Source organism: Neoarius graeffei, chromosome 12, assembly GCF_027579695.1.
Source record: "Neoarius graeffei isolate fNeoGra1 chromosome 12, fNeoGra1.pri, whole genome shotgun sequence".
In the NCBI taxonomy this organism is placed as follows: domain Eukaryota; kingdom Metazoa; phylum Chordata; class Actinopteri; order Siluriformes; family Ariidae; genus Neoarius; species Neoarius graeffei.
In genome coordinates, this window is record NC_083580.1 from 268,409 (window position 1) to 287,862 (window position 19,454).

The 19,454-nt window shown below is 44.5% G+C and overlaps 1 long non-coding RNA gene across 1 annotated transcript in view; it reads left to right on the top strand.

Moving 5' to 3' along the window:
* The first annotated feature begins 750 nt into the window (after positions 1 to 750).
* The window catches only part of LOC132894827 (uncharacterized), a 39,321-nt gene continuing 20,617 nt past the window's right edge, over positions 751 to 19,454 (top strand). Inside the window, exons 1-2 of the long non-coding RNA XR_009655679.1 lie at positions 751 to 967; positions 1,121 to 1,216. This is a non-coding gene — a long non-coding RNA (uncharacterized LOC132894827). The remainder of the gene's footprint in view (positions 968 to 1,120; positions 1,217 to 19,454) is intronic.

The following is a 19,454-nucleotide window of genomic DNA, read 5'->3' on the forward strand; positions in this document are numbered from 1 at the left end:
TTCTAGCACAGGAACTCAGGATTGCTGAAACACAATCTTCTGTTAAACGCAGACAAAAACGTATCACTTTCCACAAGATTTTGATTATTTTGTGGCTCGTGCATAAACCTTAATGTTAGAAACAATATTATTGTTGTTATTATCCCTTTTTGCTTTTTACTATAATACCATCTTATATTTTATTATTATTATTATTATTATTATTATTATTATTATTATTATTTCTTACCTTATTTTTTAGTTTCTTTTTTATTTAATTATAACCCTAGCCCTGTTTTATATGTTCTTCTTATATGTTCTTATTTTATGATTAATCTTTTGTCATGTCATATATTTATTGTATATGTTTACTTTTTTAATTTGAAGCACATTGTGTTTGTGCTTGTTGTATGAAATATGCTTTATAAGTAAACTTGACTACAGTTAGAGGACTATAGAGTTAAAGTCCTGTAGAATTTAAGTATTATAGAGTTATGGTATTATAGTGTTAGATTATTATAGAATTATGGTATTATAAAGTGAGAGCATTATTGAGTTAGAGGATGATATAGATAGTATTATGGAGTTTGAGTGTTATAGCGTTAGATTACTGTAGAATTAATGCAGAAGAAATGTGCAGAGTGCAGCTCTAATGTCATCTCTGTACTGAAGCTCATGTGGACTTTAACATTTTTACAATGATATCATCACTGCTGAATAATAATAATAATAATAATAATAATAATAATAATAATAATTTGGTGGCAGGTGTACGCAGGTGTGATTGTGCGACGGTTGTGTTGTTGTGTTGTGGTTCTTGCTACTTTTCAGTATGTTATTAATAAATAAGTGAGCAGGATTGTGGGTGAGACTGCGGTTGAAAGTGTGGTTATTATTTCAGCTAAAGGACAATAAGGTCGGTTCCTCAGACCGGCTCAGGGACTTCACTCATTAAAGAACCTGGATTTCTGTAAAGCCGCTTTGTGTTGTAAGAAGCTCTACACAAATAAAGCAGAATTGTGTTGAATAATTTACAGCGGAAATGCACAAAGCTCTTTTGTTTACCTTTGTTCTGATTTTCTTTTCTTCTCATCTGTTTGATTGGCGGCTGTAAACGTCTCAATTGATGTGTTTGTGAGAGGCTTCATCACGGAGATGGGAGGAGAACACACACCGAATTGAGGCATCTTGGGAAATCACACAAGCATATCTGTGATCAAGAAGGAACCCATGTGAGGTAGGAGCATCTCAGGGGTAATTTAAGGTACAGGTCATCTTGTTTTCTCTGATCTCCAGGGGAACGTGTGTGTGTGTGTGTGTGTGTGTGTGTGTGTGTGTGTGTGTGTGTGTGTGTGTGTGTGTGTGTGTGTGTGTTGTCCTGCACAAAGCTACACTCCACACATACATAATATGAGTTCAGACACACACACACACACACACACACACACACACTGAGTGCAGGGTCATGACCTCAGACTGCATTCCTCTGAGACAGACAGAAACAAGGTGGAGAATCTCAGCACTGTGCTTTAGCTTTGCAGTAATAATGAAGATAAACACTGCAGACTGGGGTACTATAGGGTACTACAGAGTTAGAGTACCATAGTGTACTATAAAGTTAGACTACTGTAGAGTTAATGCACTATAGAGAGTACTATACATTAGTACTGCAGATAATAACTCATTAATTTGAGTGAAACACTGTCACATGGTCCATGTCACACTTCTCACATTTCCTGTATTGATGCTGAGTGTAACACATCTCATGAGTGTGTGTCTCTATACATATAGCGTAAAGATCTAAGTACCCTGAGTATCCTAACCTGGAGTACCTTTAACATAGGGATTCTTCCCAGGATACTCTAAGGTTAAGGTTAAAATACTGTAGAATTAAGTTTAACTCTAAACTTACGTAAAGGCCAATGTTAAAGGATATATGCAGAACCTTTATTTTTAAATACATTTCTGAGTGGATAGTATCTCCATCCTTGACTCTTGTATGCTGTATAAATGGGAATAAAAAAATATATTTTTGAGAGTTAAAATCAATAGCAGGGCGGCACGGTGGTGTAGTGGTTAGCGTTGTCACCTCACAGCAAGAAGGTCCGGGTTCGAGCCCCGTGGCCGGCGAGGGCCTTTCTGTGCGGAGTTTGCATGTTCTCCCCGTGTCCGCGTGGGTTTCCTCCGGGTGCTCCGGTTTCCCCCACAGTCCAAAGACATGCAGGTTAGGTTAACTGGTGACTCTAAATTGAGCGTAGGTGTGAATGTGAGTGTGAATGGTTGTCTGTGTCTATGTGTCAGCCCTGTGATGACCTGGCGACTTGTCCAGGGTGAACCCCGCCTTTCACCCGTAGTCAGCTGGGATAGGATCCAGCTTGCCTGCGACCATGTAGAACAGGATAAAGCGGCTACACATAATGAGATGAGATGAAAATCAATAGCAAAGTTGTGATTGGCGCTGCCCCACTGAGCCAGCCAGCCCTGAGTGCGTGACGTTACAGCAGTAACCGATTTTAAGGCCGAGGCCTTTTACAGCTGTAGACCAAAGTCATATAAATAAAAATTTATGGTAAAAGTAAGAAATAGCGTTACCGACTCGCTCAACTAAGACTGATTTGACTTCATTGATTGTGGGTTGACTCTCATTAAAACAGGATGGGTGCTATAACTTATGCAACATACATGTACATGCATGCATTTTCACTGATAAAACATAAAAGGCTCATTAAATAATCAGATGAACTGAGACAATCACATTCTGAAGCAAATTAAATAATCTTATACTGCTAACTTAAACACACAATACAAGTTACATGTATTAATCTAAATGCAGGTAAACAACGTGTTTTTGTTGTTTTGTATCCAAATGAGAGTCGGAGCTTACCCGTCTGTGTTCTCGCTTCTTGAAGGCCGGTCTTGTGGCCGATTGTTTTGAAACAATCTGACTTCCAATTGTTCGTTCAGTTCTCTGTTCATTCGCTTCTTCCACATAAGGGCAAGATATTGCTGCTGAGGCGAGCATATCCAGCAGAGAAATCAGACGGCTGGTCCGCTTATTCTCCATTCTCTCCACACTGAGTACTCCACTATTACTGCTGGGCTCAGACAATTACTAAAACCTGGGAAGGGACAGGATGGCACCGGTTTTAGCAACAACCGCGAGGAGGTCACTGCCCGAGCGACAACGTCCCATTCCGTCCCTGGTTTTACCAACAACCCTCGGCTCACACTCTGGGAGAACTGGTGCAACTGAACTTACTTTCCTTTTTTAAAAAATAAGAATAAAATAAATACTTTCCTTTTAGTTTTCTTTTCCTTTAATTGTTGGTACTGCACCCTCTTTCAATCCAGGCTTATAGCCAACGCTCCTCAACAGATCAGAGGTCTCGTACGAGTCTTCAGTAAAATGTACAGAGCAGAGGAGAGACCGCTTCATAGGTGCCCGATGTGCCCGTGAACTTCTCACAAAACGTGTCCAAATCTTTGCAGTTTGAACATTCTTGGGCCATGAATGCAACGTAAATCCACCTTCTGTCGTGTTGCTGCACTCGCCAGCAACACATCTACGTGGCATGGCGATAAATTAACTCAAAATGGAGGATCAGAGTTGCAGTCAGCTCTGTGTTTTAGTATAGCGGAAATTGCAATGAGACCGATAGCCTTCCTGCTGTGACATCACAGACGTCAATGTCATTCACTCAGACCGCTACCTATATGAATCATTTTAATCATAAAAATTACTATATTAGATTTATTGTTAACGCTTAAAACTATTCCTGTGCCGTTCTTGAAGTCTCAAGGCATTTATAAACAAAAAGTGAGGCCATGGCTCTGTGTATATGCTTTAAAGTACTCCTGAGTCAGGGTTAAGGTACCCTAGGGTACACTATGGTTATGGTTAATTTAGTCTAATTAATCTAGGGACAGATTTAAGGAACACTAGGGACAGAGGTGAACCTAGAGTTTTAACAGGAACATACTCTCTAGAGGAGAGAACAGTCAAGTTCAGGTTAGAGTACTGTAGGGTTAGGGTTAGAGTACTGTAGAGTCAGAGTTAGAGTACTGTAGGGCCAGGGTTTGTCTCATCTCATCTCATTATCTGTAGCCGCTTTATCTTGTTCTACAGGGTCGCAGGCGAGCTGGATCCTATCCCAGCTGACTACGGGTGAAAGGCGGGGTTCACCCTGGACAAGTCGCCAGGTCATCACAGGGCTGACACATAGACACAGACAACCATTCACACTCACATTCACACCTACGCTCAATTTAAAGTCACCAGTTAACCTAACCTGCATGTCTTTGGACTGTGGGGGAAACCGGAGCACCCGGAGGAAACCCACGCGGACACGGGGAGAACATGCAAACTCCGCACAGAAAGGCCCTCGCCGGCCACGGGGCTCGAACCCGGACCTTCTTGCTGTGAGGCGACAGCGCTAACCACTACACCACCGTGCCACCCCGGGTCAGGGTTTGTGTTAGAGATAAATGTAATGTAATAAAAGTCAGTAACTCTGAAGAAGCTAAAATCTGTTAAATTTAATAAATGTAAATATAAAGCTGGGTCCGGTTTCACTAAAGTAGTTTAGACTTGTCTATGGGTTAAGATTGGTCTTAAGTTTCTTTATAGACCAGTCTAATGCAAGTAAGACAGTTTCACAAAAGTTAAGACTAATTTTTTAAGTCTAATTTTAGGCTTAAAAAGTAAGACACCCTCCCCCCAGTCTAATATGGGTCTAAGGGCTATAAAATTTAATTAAAAAAAAAAACAGTCAAGCCATAAGTGCCATCAATGTCAATAACTACAAGAAAGCTTGAAATGTTAAGGCAGTGAAGTACATTGCAAGTATGTAATACACAAATTTAGGCTATTATAATCTAACTATAAAGTATTCAATAAAGAACAAACAGTGTAATGCCAGCTTATTCATTTTATTACTTATACATATATATAAATAATATAAATATCAATTCATTTATGCGTATAATTACATCACCACTCATCACTTATCTCTCTCTCTCTCTCTCTCTCTCTCTCTCATACACTCACACACACACACACACACACACACACACATTACTACATCACTCCTCCATCTGCGCGAGTCTCTTCAATTTAAGTTGCAGTCTTTCCTTTTGGTAGGCTCTTCGTGTAGTGTCACATCCGCGCAGGTACTGGGTGATGACAGCTCTGAGGGTGAAGGAGCCTCAGCTTCAACGTTGCTAGCAACGTTGCTAAGGGAGTTGCTGCTGGGTCTGGCAAAGCCGGTTACTCCGCTCTCCTTTCCTCCTTTCACTCCCCAGAATAAGGGCGACTCGTCGCCATAAATGTTGATGACCATTTCGGTGGTTACTTTTAGTTTCTTCAAACCCCCTCCTCCAGTGGGAGTGTTTTTACGCACGGCAGCAACATCTCTTCTCGCAGATGGATTAACGCTATTCACAGACGACGTTATTTTTTCCCACACTTCATGTTTTTTCTTATTGCTACATTCCTCGCTGAATTTGCCTAATAAAACATCTTTGTAGGAATTAAATTCCTCTAATATAGCCAGATTTTCCGAGTGGCTAAATGGCACTGAACGACCACTGTCTGCCATTTTTTTTCGTTTTGAAAAGAGTCTTAAAATACCCACAATCCTTTGCAGCATAGTACGACTTAAGATAGTCGGAGTCTTAACTGCTTTGTGCAACAGTATTTGTTAGACGTCTATGCTAAGCCCAACTATACCCGCTGTCTAAGTTAAAGTCGTAGTCTAACTTAGTGAAACCGGCTGCAGGTGTGGATTTAAGGGGGGGTGGGGCACACCTGATGCCGCCCCGTCCTAATAATAATAATAATAATAATAATAATTTTAATACATGGCTACTTGGAATTGTGACTTGATTGTATTGCAGATGCCGAGATATGCCAGCAGTTTTTTAATTAATAAAATTATTTAAAAATAAACAAAATACATGGTTATGTGGGATTGAGCTGAAGAGTTTATGGTATAAATTTATATTTTAGGTCCTAGTTTAGATTTTTTTTTGCTCGTGACACGAATGCAGTGAAAACGAGCTGGGTGAGTCCTGTTGGATTTTAACAGGGCGCGGGAACTTTGTGCATTGGCATAATAACATACTGTATTCCCAGACTGCACTGCAGACTACATGTAAAGGGTGTGTCCCATCCTTTTATGTTTATGGTATCAGTAACACATTTGTTCACAAGTCAAAATGATAAGATGCTGTAGCAGGTTTACTGCGTACACGCACGTGTGGGCTGTCCAGCTACTGCTCGTATTTATTAACAGGGTCTCCCTGTACTCACTATACCCTGCATATGTACATGGGACACGTGCCATTTTGGGGCTGAGCCACACTTTGATTTTTACGACAGTGGCTGGATCGGTCTGTGAGAGATGTTGATTTTTGCAATGGCTCTGAAGAAAATTTGCTTGAAATCCCCTGAGTCTTGGGAACTAAAAGTTATTTTAGGACTTGTTCACATGCAACTCACCCAATCAGTGTATCGTTCTCTCAGTCTGTTAGACTCAGGAGCTCAGATTGCAGTTACTGACTAATGTGCAGTCTGTGTTTATAGTTCTCTCAGTATTAAGCTCTGTATTAAGTGGCCCCTGACAGTCCCTCAGTGTCCCTGGGGATATTCACTGTCTTATCTGGACACTGACTGTCCTGAGCAGGAGCTCAGGTTGCAGTTACTAAAACAGCAATAATTTATTGATAGAAGGTGTTTTGTGGTCAGTGTTCTACACTGTAGCGTGTCATGTCGTAATGCATTATATGGCAATGCAACTTTCATAAATATGACCATATATCAGTTGTAATTATGTTCTAAGCATATACCTGCAACTCTGACAATATCACTTTCAGTGACTAATAAAATGGTTTTGAAAGTTCCTAGTTTTAAAACATATTTTTGATATGGTCATTTTCTTTAAGTGATTTCATTTACAACATGTCTCTGACAGATCACAATGCATCTCTGGGCATTTAAAAACTGCAGAGCTTCCGGGGGCCTCTGGTGGACCTCAGACCCCCAGCCTTATTGGGTTGACACCCCCCTCCCCTTCCCATTTTCCTGGAACTGCCTCATAAAGTGAGGTGTAACTCAAATTGTCAGTCAGCTCTGAGGTGAAAGTCAGTTCTCTGAGGAAAATATTCTGGTATAAGGCTAAACATCTCCTGCAGTCTTGTGGTGTGTGTGTGTGTGTGTGTTGTTTGCCGGAGGACAGACGTGTTAAAGATCATTAACGATGCTCTGACGTGGGATTTTACTGCCTGCTGCATTCCCATGTGACACTCACAGCCAATCAGATTGTCTCGGCTGAGATTTGATTTTAGTCTGAGGGTGAAACTGTAACACACACGGATGTCATTACAGAGCAGTAATGATGGAACCTGTTGAGACTCGGCCTGAAATCACTTGGCTTTGTGCAAGTCCTGCATGAGCATGTCCTCTCTCTCTCCGTTTACCTGATGAGCTGTACATGCTGACAAGTGTGTGTGTGTGTGTGTGTGTGTGTGTGTGTGTGTGTGTGTGTGTGTGTGTGTGTAGCAGTGTGACATGAGCAAATTGAGTGTGTTTGTGCAGTTGAATGGGTGTTTTCACATAGTTCTGTGTCTTTCCTTTTGTCTCATCCATTCAGAGAACAAACAGGAACTAAGAGCACGTCCGTTCGACTGGAAATGAAGAGAAAGGAGTTTGGGAAAGCCGTGGCCTTTAGACTGACAGGCATTTAGACTTTCTTTTCCACATTAGGCCATTATCATCATTATTTAAAGTTCTGCATGAAAGACTCTGTTGAGACACAGGTTATTACTCGCCAGACTCACCTTAGACCCAGTGCACTCAGGTGAGACACATGGAGAACCCAATGCAGACATGATTCATAAAAGAACCTCCACTGAGGACACACACAGTGTGAAAATATTATTACCCTGGGAGTAATCTGGGGCTCAACACAGATCATCAGGTAGAACTATAGAACAGACACACACCCACCCACCCACAACACACACACACACACACACACACACACACACACACACACACACATTTTCCAGATTTTAGATAGTCTGTGGTTGGGGTACTACAGGGCTACAACCTAAAGTACCCGAATATAAGCCCATGAACACTGTACCCCTAAAGTACTCTATCATGGCTCTCACATGTTGTAAGTACAGTGTACCCTATCTAATCCCAGATTACCTTAACATTAACTACCCTCATCCTGACTCTAAATGTAGTGTACCCTCATCCTAAAGGAACACTCCAACCCTAAACCATATATGACCCTGTCACTAGTCTATTGTGCTGCAACATGGAGGTACCCTGACCCTAACCCACCCCAATGTGATCATTACTGATTCTTTTCCTCATCTAAATGAGTCACTGTAACTCAATATAATACAACCCCAATTCCAAAAAAGTTGGGACAAAGTACAAATTGTAAATAAAAACGGAATGCAATGATGTGGAAGTTTCAAAATTCCATATTTTATTCAGAATAGAACATAGATGACATATCAAATGTTTAAACTGAGAAAATGTATCATTTAAAGAGAAAAATTAGGTGATTTTAAATTTCATGGCAACAACACATCTCAAAAAAGTTGGGACAAGGCCATGTTTCCCACTGTGAGACATCCCCTTTTCTCTTTACAACAGTCTGTAAACGTCTGGGGACTGAGGAGACAAGTTGCTCAAGTTTAGGGATAGGAATGTTAACCCATTCTTGTCTAATGGAGGATTCTAGTCGCTCAACTGTCTTAGGTCTTTTTTGTCGTATCTTCCGTTTTATGATGCACCAAATGTTTTCTATGGGTGAAAGATCTGGACTGCAGGCTGGCCAGTTCAGTACCCGGACCCTTCTTCTACGCAGCCATGATGCTGTAATTGATGCAGTATGTGGTTTGGCATTGTCATGTTGGAAAATGCAAGGTCTTCCCTGAAAGAGACGTCGTCTGGATGGGAGCATATGTTGCTCTAGAACCTGGATATACCTTTCAGCATTGATGGTGTCTTTCCAGATGTGTAAGCTGCCCATGCCACACGCACTAATGCAACCCCATACCATCAGAGATGCAGGCTTCTGAACTGAGCGCTGATAACAACTTGGGTCGTCCTTCTCCTCTTTAGTCCGAATGACATGGAGTCCCTGATTTCCATAAAGAACTTCAAATTTTGATTCGTCTGACCACAGAACAGTTTTCCACTTTGCCACAGTCCATTTTAAATGAGCCTTGGCCCAGAGAAGACGTCTGCGCTTCTGGATCGTGTTTAGATACGGCTTCTTCTTTGAACTATAGAGTTTTAGCTGGCAACAGCGGATGGCACGGTGAATTGTGTTCACAGATAATGTTCTCTGGAAATATTCCTGAGCCCATTTTGTGATTTCCAATACAGAAGCATACCTGTATGTGATGCAGTGCTGTCTAAGGGCCCGAAGATCACGGGCACCCAGTATGGTTTTCCAGCCTTGACCCTTACGCACAGAGATTCTTCCAGATTCTCTGAATCTTTTGATGATATTATGCACTGTAGATGATGATATGTTCAAACTCTTTGCAATTTTACACTGTTGAACTCCTTTCTGATATTGCTCCACTATTTGTCGGCGCAGAATTAGGGGGATTGGTGATCCTCTTCCCATCTTTACTTCTGAGAGCCGCTGCCACTCCAAGATGCTCTTTTTATACCCAGTCATGTTAATGACCTATTACCAATTGACCTAATGAGTTGCAATTTGGTCCTCCAGCTGTTCCTTTTTTGTCCCTTTAACTTTTCCAGCCTCTTATTGCCCCTGTCCCAAATTTTTTGAGATGTGTTGCTGTCATGAAATTTCAAAATGTCTCACTTTCGACATTTGATATGTTGTCTATGTTCTATTGTGAATACAATATCAGTTTTTGAGATTTGTAAATTATTGCATTCCATTTTTATTTACAATTTGTACTTTGTCCCAACTTTTTTGGAATCGGGGTTGTAGTAATATATGCATTAATATACTTAAAATATAGTCACTATCATACTCAGTACTGTACGCAGGATTGTAATTAATAATATACTCTGTTAAATTATGCAGTAAAATATGTTGCATTACACTCAGTAATATACCCAGTATTTCACTGAGTAATATATTCATTAATATAATCATTAATGTATTCGTTAGTAAACACTATTAGACTTAGTATTATTATTACACTACGTTCCGACCCTCACCTATGGCCACAAGCTGTGCATAGTGACTGAAACAACATGATCGCAGATACAATTGGCAGAAATGAGCTTTCTCCAAAGGGTGTCTGGGCTCACAGTTAAGCCCATTTCCCACCGTCTGTTCAAAATGGGAATTTTACCCCTTTACTCCTCCTCGTTATGTAATAGGGTTATGTAATATACCCTAGCTATGTAATAGGCAAGAGGCCAAGGGCTGCGGAAACGGAGATCGGCGCCGCCTGATGCGCCACATGGCACGGGAAGGACTTTAACTTTTTAACTTAACTTTTCCTTGTGTTCTGTATAAGGCGTGTGAATGTGGAACGGTGTGTGTGTGTGTGTGTGTGTGTTGTTCCTCCTCTGAGCTGAGTGATTGGTAGTAACAGAGCTGGAATCGGCATGTGTGTAAAAGGGACAGGCAGCATGGTGGGACAGGGGTGTGACGCTTTTAGCACTGACATTCTTCTTTCTAAGAGCAGCATGAATTCAAACATCTCTGTCTATGGTGTCTAAGATCCGCGAGTCATTCTGTCTCACATCACTTCCTGTTTATCTTCACTTTCTCCTCCAACATGTTTCTGATCCACAAACATACTGCTCATATGAGTTTCTCCATCCACTCTTCTCTTCTTTGTTACCTCTCTCTCTCTGATTCCCACCCCTCTCTCTCTCACTCACTCACTCTATCTATCTATCTATCTATCTATCTATCTATCTATCTATCTATCTATCTATCTATCTATCTATTTGCGAGCACAGTTTTCTGTGACAGACTTTTTCCCTGAAAAGCCAGCTTGATTAAAGGACACAAACATGTTATCTATTGAGGTTGCTACTTCCCTGAAACATTAATTATTTAAGGGAAGTGATTACGTCGCATCAGTAATTTGCACATTGCTCAGTAACTCTGTGTTTGAAGAGGGGTATAAATGTGAGAGCTAACAAAAGCACCTCAGCACTCAATTCACCTGCTGTTGTTTTTAAAGCAGCACCAGTATGCTTGGGGTATTTGTATTTTCGACACACAGATATCTCACCTGACACATAGATCTATTGCCATTGTGACATGTGATGCCTCTGGTTGCAGAACACTGGCATGCAATGTAAAAACACACACTGGTATGGCTTCATGCCAGATTTATTTGGTTCAGCATCAGTAACCAAAGCTGGAATATGGAGATGCCTTCTTTGCACCAATATTGCAGAACATCCATGTAAAAAGGCTATAGAGGCAAGGTGAGGAGCTTGGACATTCAGGAGGAGCTCAGAGTAGAGCCACTGCTCCTCTGCTGAGGTGGTTCAGGCATCTGGATAGGATGCTTCCTGGACGCCTCCTAGGTAAGGTGTTCTGGGCATGCTCAACTGGGAGGAGACCCTGGAGCAGACCAAGGACATGCTGAAAAGATTATATTGCTTAGCTGGCTTGGGAATGTCTCAGAATCCCCCAAGAATAGCTGCAGGACATGGCTGGGAAGAGGAAGGCCTGGCCATCTCTGCTGGAGCTGCTGCCCCTGTGACCCAGACTAGGATAAACAGCAGGACAGATGAATGGATTATACACAATAATATACCCAGTAATAAACTCAGTAATATTTAATGGTTAATTATTTTCTGGCCGTCATACACACACTCACCAGCTTCATGTTCACAGTTAAATAGTAAAAGGGAGTTTAGTAGCTTTTAGTAGTTCAAGGTAAAACATTTAATGAATCATGAATCACTGTAACAGTGTACAATAACAGTAAACATTCAAGCCTATGTTTAATATCTGTATGTTCCAGTGGAGGATTGAATAAAACACTGACAATATGAAAATGAAGTGTGTGTGTGTGTGTGTGTGTTTCCCAGACTGGAAGCTTTAATGTGCAGACCTGTTAGTCACACTCATTTTCCACGCTCACTCAATGCCCTAAACACTCAGGATCTTCACTAGGAGGACCAGCCGACCATGACGTTTTCTAAACCCACGCCTTAACCCAACAAGAGAAATGCCAAACTCGTTTTCAAATGCATTCAGCGTGATACTTCAACGTCGACAAAGCGTGATGAATGTAGTGTGTCCACAGACGCCGAGTGTGCGTGTCGAGTCAGGATCGTTAATTAATTACACCCCTGTGTTCTTTGTGCCACTGGGTGGGTCGATGTGTGTGTGTGTTTTGTGTGTGTGTGTGTGTGTGTGTGTGTGTGTGTGTGTGTGTGTGTATTTAGTGACTCTGAAAAGTTTGAGAAAGACCTGGCACTGACTTTCAGCCACAACGGGTTTCAGAGGCTTTGTTCTTTGACATACAGTTGAAACTTTTCATTTGGTTTATTTCACACATTGAGGGCGAGTTCTTATTTACAGAGTCTCACAAAATAGGAGACGGAAATCAAGACAAAGAAAGGAATTAATTTACAATCAAAAGCAGTTTTGTTACTGAGTGTATATTTAAAACAGTCCAGTTTAATAAGAATCGTTTTCTTTATTCTATGGGTAAGAAAGTCTTCAGGTTTGTATTTAAGAGAACCTGCTCAAACATCAAGGTCATGGGGACTAAAAAGATTAATGTGGATGAAAAGTCTCAGTCCTCGAAACTGAAAAAAAAAACTAAGTGTGTGTGTGTGTGTGTGTGTGTGTGTGTGTGTCAGAATGAACTAAAATGACTTAATGAAAGTGGCATTATAAAATTCTGATCAGCAACAAAAGCAAGAATTTAGCTTCTCGCTCTCTCTGTCTCTCTCACTCACACACACACAGTGAGTTTCAGTGTAAAATGAGTATTTTATACTCTATAAGACATTTTTGTGTGATGGTGGATTTCCTTGTGCTGAAGCCCTGGAAGCTCTGAGTGGAGTGAAGAAGATAAATGATGTTTAACAGAGGGATAATCCTGCTGCTCCTGCCCTGATGTTTAAAATGTCTGTTGGGGGGGCAGTTAGGCAAGGAGGCTGTTCATCATTCACATCCTCTTCTGGTCGGTCAAGTATCACGTTTTCAACATGAACACAGCTAATACAGAAATGATACACATAAATGATGATGTACGATATCTAGCATGAAAGCAATGTTTAACAATCACAATCACAGCTCACCTGCAGTTCTTACAGTGTGCACTGTTTGTATCAACTGCAGTCCAGAGCCATCTTCAAAGTGTATATTTAGGCGGTCCATATGGGGCCATCCTCCACAGGAGCAAACTAATGAGAACTCCAGCCAGTAGTAGGGCATCAAGATGGATCAGGCACTTAATAAGCTTATAAGTTAACGTGTCTAATCCAGTGTCTAATGTCCTTTATACATTCCTCAATTCTATTAAGCTGATGTCTCTCATCCAGCTTTGCTTAAACATACAACTGTGTGTCATCAGCATAACAGTGGAAACTAATACAATGTTTATGAATAATATCACCCAGAGGGAACATATATATTAAAAAAAAGCAGTGGACCCAACACAGAACCTTATGGAACACCAAACTTTACCTCAGTATGTCTAGAAATATCACCATTTACATCAACATACTGATAGCAATCAGTTAAATAAGAGCTGAGCCAGGAGAGGGCCGTTCCCTTAACTCCCACAACATTTTCTAGTCTATCCAGAAGAATGGAATGATCAATGGTATCAAATGCTGCACTAAGGTCAAGCAACACAAGCAGCGAGACACAGCCCTGATTAGATGCCAACAGTAGGTCATTTATTACTTTAACCAGAGCTGTCTCTATGCTAGGATGAGGTCTAAATCCTGGCTGACACATTTCATGAATGTTATTCCTATTGATCCAAGACATACAGCTGCAGGTCTGATGATACGACTACAAAACCAGTCATCGACCTACACCCTAGAGTGCTCTGGTACCAAGTATACTTATGTACACCCTTGTGCTCAAACATGGTGTTTGTTATGGACAGACTATGCCTAGCACAGAAGTCCAATAACAGAGCACCACTCGGTTTCGGATCAGGTAGGCCGTTCCTTCAAAACGCACCCTTCCAGGTTTCACTGTCATTGCCCATGTGAGCATTAAAGTTCCCTAACAGAATGACAGTCACCCAGAGGGGTGCCTTCCAGCCCCATCCAAGGCCTCCAAGAAGATGAAGTACTCTGAACTGGTGTTTGGTGCATAAGCACAGACAACAGTCAGCGCATGTGTCCCAACTTGAAGCCTCAGGGAGGCAACTCTCTCATCCACTGGGGTGAACTCCAATGTACTGGCACCAAACCAGGGGGCTATGAGAAAAGCCACACCTGTTCACCGGCTCTAACCGAGAGAAACTCTAGAATAGAGTCCAGCCTCTCTCCAGGAGTTTGGTTGTGGAACCCATACTGTGCATTGAAGTGAGCCCAACTATAACTACAGTACCTTGTTCCAAGAGCCAGTCTTGTCAGTCAGGGATTGGACCAACAAGGCACCCGCCTCATCCTGCCACCAAATCCACATCACACCAGACCCTTACGGTTCCCCCTGCAGGTGGTGAGCCCACAGGATGGCCAGGCCCTAGGGTTGTGGTGTTGAGAGAGCTGAGCCAAAAGATGAAATGATCAATCTATGTTCCTACCCTCACAAGCTCTAGGTAATGACCGAAAGACAGAGGCTGTGTTAGGGTTTCGTTGGGAATCAAACCCGGATCACTGGTGTAGTGATCCAGCAAACCCCCACTAGGCCACCAGGGGAATGACTCAAGTGCAGAGGCGTGAGGTGAAAGTAGAGTATCAAAAAACAGTTTATTTACAATATATACACTATATACAATCCGGGGCAAAAAACCAAAAAGTATAATCCAAAGGTTCAAAGTCCAAAAAATGAGAAAAGAAGAGGCAAAATGCAGAACACTCAGAAGATCCAAAAAGGTAGTACAAAGTCCAAAGAAAAGAAAAGAAAAGAAAAGGCAAAATGCAAAATGCTCAGAAGATCCAAAAGGGTAGAACAAATCCAAAGAAAACAAAATACAAGAGCATAAGCAAGGTGTACGGGACAGAGGAAACAAACCATAGGTAGCACAAAGACTCCGTGACTAGGGAACAAACTGAGGGAGTATATATACACAAAACTAAATGGGAAACAGGTGACACTAATGAGGACAAACAGGCAATCAACACAAACACAAAACACAAGAACAGTGGCGGCCTCTAGAGGCCAAAACAAACATGACAAGATAAGGAAATAACAGCGGCCTCTAGAGGCCAAAACAGTCCCAGTCCTAACAGGACCCCCCCCCCCAGGAGCGTCTCCTGACTTTCCCAGGGTGATCCGGATGGGCCGAATGGAAGTCCCGATAAAGTTCCTTATCTAATACATCCCGAGCGGGGACCCAGCAGCGCTCCTGAGGGCCATAGCCCTCCCAGTCCACTAAATATTGGAGCCCACCGCGGACCCGGCGGGAGTCAAGCAGGCGGCACACAGTGAACACAGTCTGACCCTGGAGGATGCAGGGGGCAGGGGATTCCTAGGGGCAGGGGCATAAGTGGACGACAGTACGGGCCGCAACAGGGAAACATGGAATGTGGGGTTGATCCTTAGCGTCCATGGTAACTGGAGCCAGTAGGAGACAGGGTTTACCCTGCGCACAACTTTGAAGGGACCAATGTAGCGAGGAGCAAGCTTGTGATTCTCCACCTGCAGCGGAAGGTCCTTGGCGGACAGCCAAACCCGCTGCCCAGGGCGGAAAACGTGGGCAGGCCTTCTATGGCGGTTGGCCTGAGTCTGGTTTGACCTGGAAGTCTGGAAGAGGGTCCTCCTGACCTTGCACCAGGTCTTGCAACACCGTCTCACATATTGGTTGACCGAGGGCACTCCAGCGTCCTCCTCCTGGTCCGGGAACAGAGGTGGCTGGAACCCGAATTGGCACTGGAACGGCGACAGCTTGGTGGCCGATGACTGCAGGGTGTTGTGGGCGTACTCTGCCCATGGCAGCCAGGTGCTCCATGATGTTGGGTTATCCATCACCAGGCCTCGCAGGGTGGTTTCCAGGTCCTGGTTGAGCCTCTCCGTCTGGCCATTGGACTGGGGGTGGAACCCAGAGGAGAGGCTGGCAGTGGACCCGATGAGCTTGCAGAAGCTGTGCCACACTCGGGAGGAGAACTGGGGCCCCCGGTCTGAGACAATGTCCTGTGGGAGACCAAAAACTCAGAAGACATGATTAAAAATAAGTTTGGCTGTTTCCAGAGCAGAACGGAGTTTGCACAGTGGTATGAAGTGGCAGGCCTTCGAGAATCTGTCGACAATGACCAATATGACAGTGTTACCTTGTGAGTCAGGAAGACCCGTGATGAAGTCAACTGCCACATGGGACCAGGGACATCGGGGAATGGGCAGGGGATGCAGGAGGCCCTGGGGACGCTGTCGTGGGTTCTTGGTTCTGGTGCAAACATCACAGGACAGGACGAATGACCTCACTTCCTTATCCATGCTCGGCCACCAGAAGCATCTTTTCAAGAAGTCCAGGGTCCTCCGAGCTCCCGGGTGGGTGGTGAGAGGGGATGAGTGACCCCACTGGAGAACCTTGGCCCGGGCTTGACGAGGGACGTACAAGAGGCCCGGTGGCCCCGTTCCAGGACCGGGGTCCTGGCATTGAGCCCGTCGGACGATCTCCTTGACACCCCAGTGGACAGGGGCCACAATCCGGGACACAGGGATGATAGGCCCAACTTCATTCTCCCTGTTGGTGGCAGAGAACAGCCTGGAAAGCGCATCAGGCTTAGTTTTCTTAGAGCCGGGGCGGTACCATAGGGTGAAGTTAAAACGACTGAAAAACAGGGCCCACCTAGCCTGTCGTGGGTTCAGTCTCTTGGCTTGCTGAAGGTACTCCAGGTTCTTGTGGTCCGTCCAAACCAGGAATGGATGTTGCGTTCCCTCCAGCCAGTTCCTCCACTCCTCAAGGGCCAGTTTGACTGCTAGCAGTTCTCAGTCCCCCACATCATACCGGGACTCCACAGGGCTCAGGCAGTGGGAGAAGTATGCGCAGGGGTGCAACTTCCCCTCCAAGCGTTGAGAGAGAACCGCGCCGACACCACTGTCCGAGGCGTCCACCTCAACGATGAATGGTTGAGAAGTGTCCAGAAGGACCAGAATGGGTGCCGTGCAGAAGCGGTGCTTGAGGTCTTTAAATGCCTTTTCCGCCTGAGGAGACCAGACATAAGATCCACCAGTCCTTTTGGTGAGATCTGACATGGGTGCTACTACGGAACTGAAGTTCCTGACAAACTTGCGGTAAAAGTTAGCGAATCCTAAGAACTGCTGTACCTCCTTGACGGACTTGGGAGTGGGCCAGTCCCGGATGGCCAGGGTCTTGGCTGGGTCCATTTGGAGTTGTCCCGTCCGTACAATAAATCCCAGGAAGGAGACCTCGGGGACATGAAACTCGCATTTCAGGGCCTTCACAAACAGATTGTTCCATAGCAGCCACTGGAGAACCTGGCGGACATGGTGGAGGTGCTTCTGCAAGGTCTTTGAAAATATTAAGATGTCATCAAGGTAGACGAAAACATGCTGATTGATCATGTCCCTCAAGACGTCGTTGATGAGGGCCTGAAAAACAGCTGGTGCGTTGGTGAGTCTGAAGGGCATCACCTGGTACTCGTAGTGCCCTGACGGGGTGTTAAAGGCAGTCTTCCACTCGTCTCCCTGTTGGATACGGATGAGGTGGTATGTGTTCTGTAAGTCCAACTTGGTGAAGACGGTGGTGCCTTGGAGCAGGTCGAATGCTGTGGACATCAGCGGAAGGGGATAGTGGTTGCACACAGTGATCTTGTTCAGGCCCCTGTTGTCAATACATGGTCGGAGCCCCCCATCCTTCTTGCTGACAAAGAAGAAGCCGGCACCAGCAGGTGAGGTGGAGGGTCGAATGAACCCAGAGACCAGGGCATCCTTGAGGTATTCCTCCATGGCCTTGCGTTCTGGCTGAGAGAGGGAGAACAGTCTGCCCTGAGGAGGGGTAGTCCCAGGGAGCAAGTCGATGGCACAGTCGTAGGCATGGTGCGGAGGAAGAACGGCGGCCCTGCTTTTGCTAAATACTTCTTTCAAATCCCAGTATTCTGTGGGAACTTGAGATAACTCGGTGAGATCAGGAGGCTCAGCAGGAGACACAGGAGAGCTAGAGAGCAGACAAGAGGTATGGCATGCAGGACCCCATTCCACAACCTGGCTTGTTACCCAGTCTATACGAGGGTTGTGGCGGGTAAGCCAAGGAAAGCCTAGAATCACTGGGAACTCTGGTGAATGAATCAGATGCAGGGATATTTCTTCTTTGTGAGCTTGATACTGGAGAAAGACTGGAGAAGTAACTTGGGTGACTCTTCTGTCACCTAAAGCTTGGCCATCGAGGGCAGACACAGACAACGGGATTTCAAGAGGAGCAGTAGGGACATTGATACTTTGAGCGAAGTGGATATCCATAAAGTTTCCCGCCGCCCTGGAGTCTAACAAGGCCTGACAAGAGTGGACGGACTCACCCCAGGAGATGGAGACCGGGATGTAGATTCCTTGGCCAGGGAGTTTGGGAGAGAGGGTAGGCCCCATCACAACCCTCCCTCAGCTGGACGGGGTGGTCCTTTTCCCGAGAGCTCGGGACATGATGCTTGGAAATGGCCAGGCTTGCCACAGTAGATGCAGCACTTGTCCCTCCTTCTGCGCTCCCTTTCAGCTGCGGAGAGACGAGTACGGCCAACTTGCATGGGCTCTGGACAGTCACTGGAGGAGGTAGACGGGCTCCAGGTCGAGGCAGTGAGGCCGGGGAAGCTCAGGACTCGGCGGTGCTCTCTAATCCTGTTCTCAAGACGAATAGCATGTGAGATCAGGGTTTCGAGGTCACTTGGGCATCCGATAGAGGCCAGGCCGTCTTTGATGGGGTCAGACAAACCATGGTGAAAGGCTGAAACCAGGGCAGCCTCGTTCCATCCGCTGACTGCTGCGAGTGTCCAGAATGCGATGGCGTAGTCTGCGACGCTTCCTCCTTGCCGGATGGACATGAGCTTTCTGGCTGCGTCTGTACTGATGCCCGCCTGATCGAAGACACGAAGCATCTCTTCTGTAAACAGCTTGAAATCAGAGCACTCAGGTCCCTGTCTCTGCCAGATGGCCGTGGCCCAAGTTCGTGCCTTACCAGCTAACAAGGTTATCACAAAGGCGATCTTGCGGCAATCCGTAGTGTAGGTGGTAGGCTGGAGCTCAAAGGTGAGTTGGCACTGGGTAAGGAACTCCTGGCACTCACCGTGCTTGCCGTCATACCTCTGTGGTGCAGGAAGGCTGGGTTCGCGAGGTGAAGGAGGCAGCGTG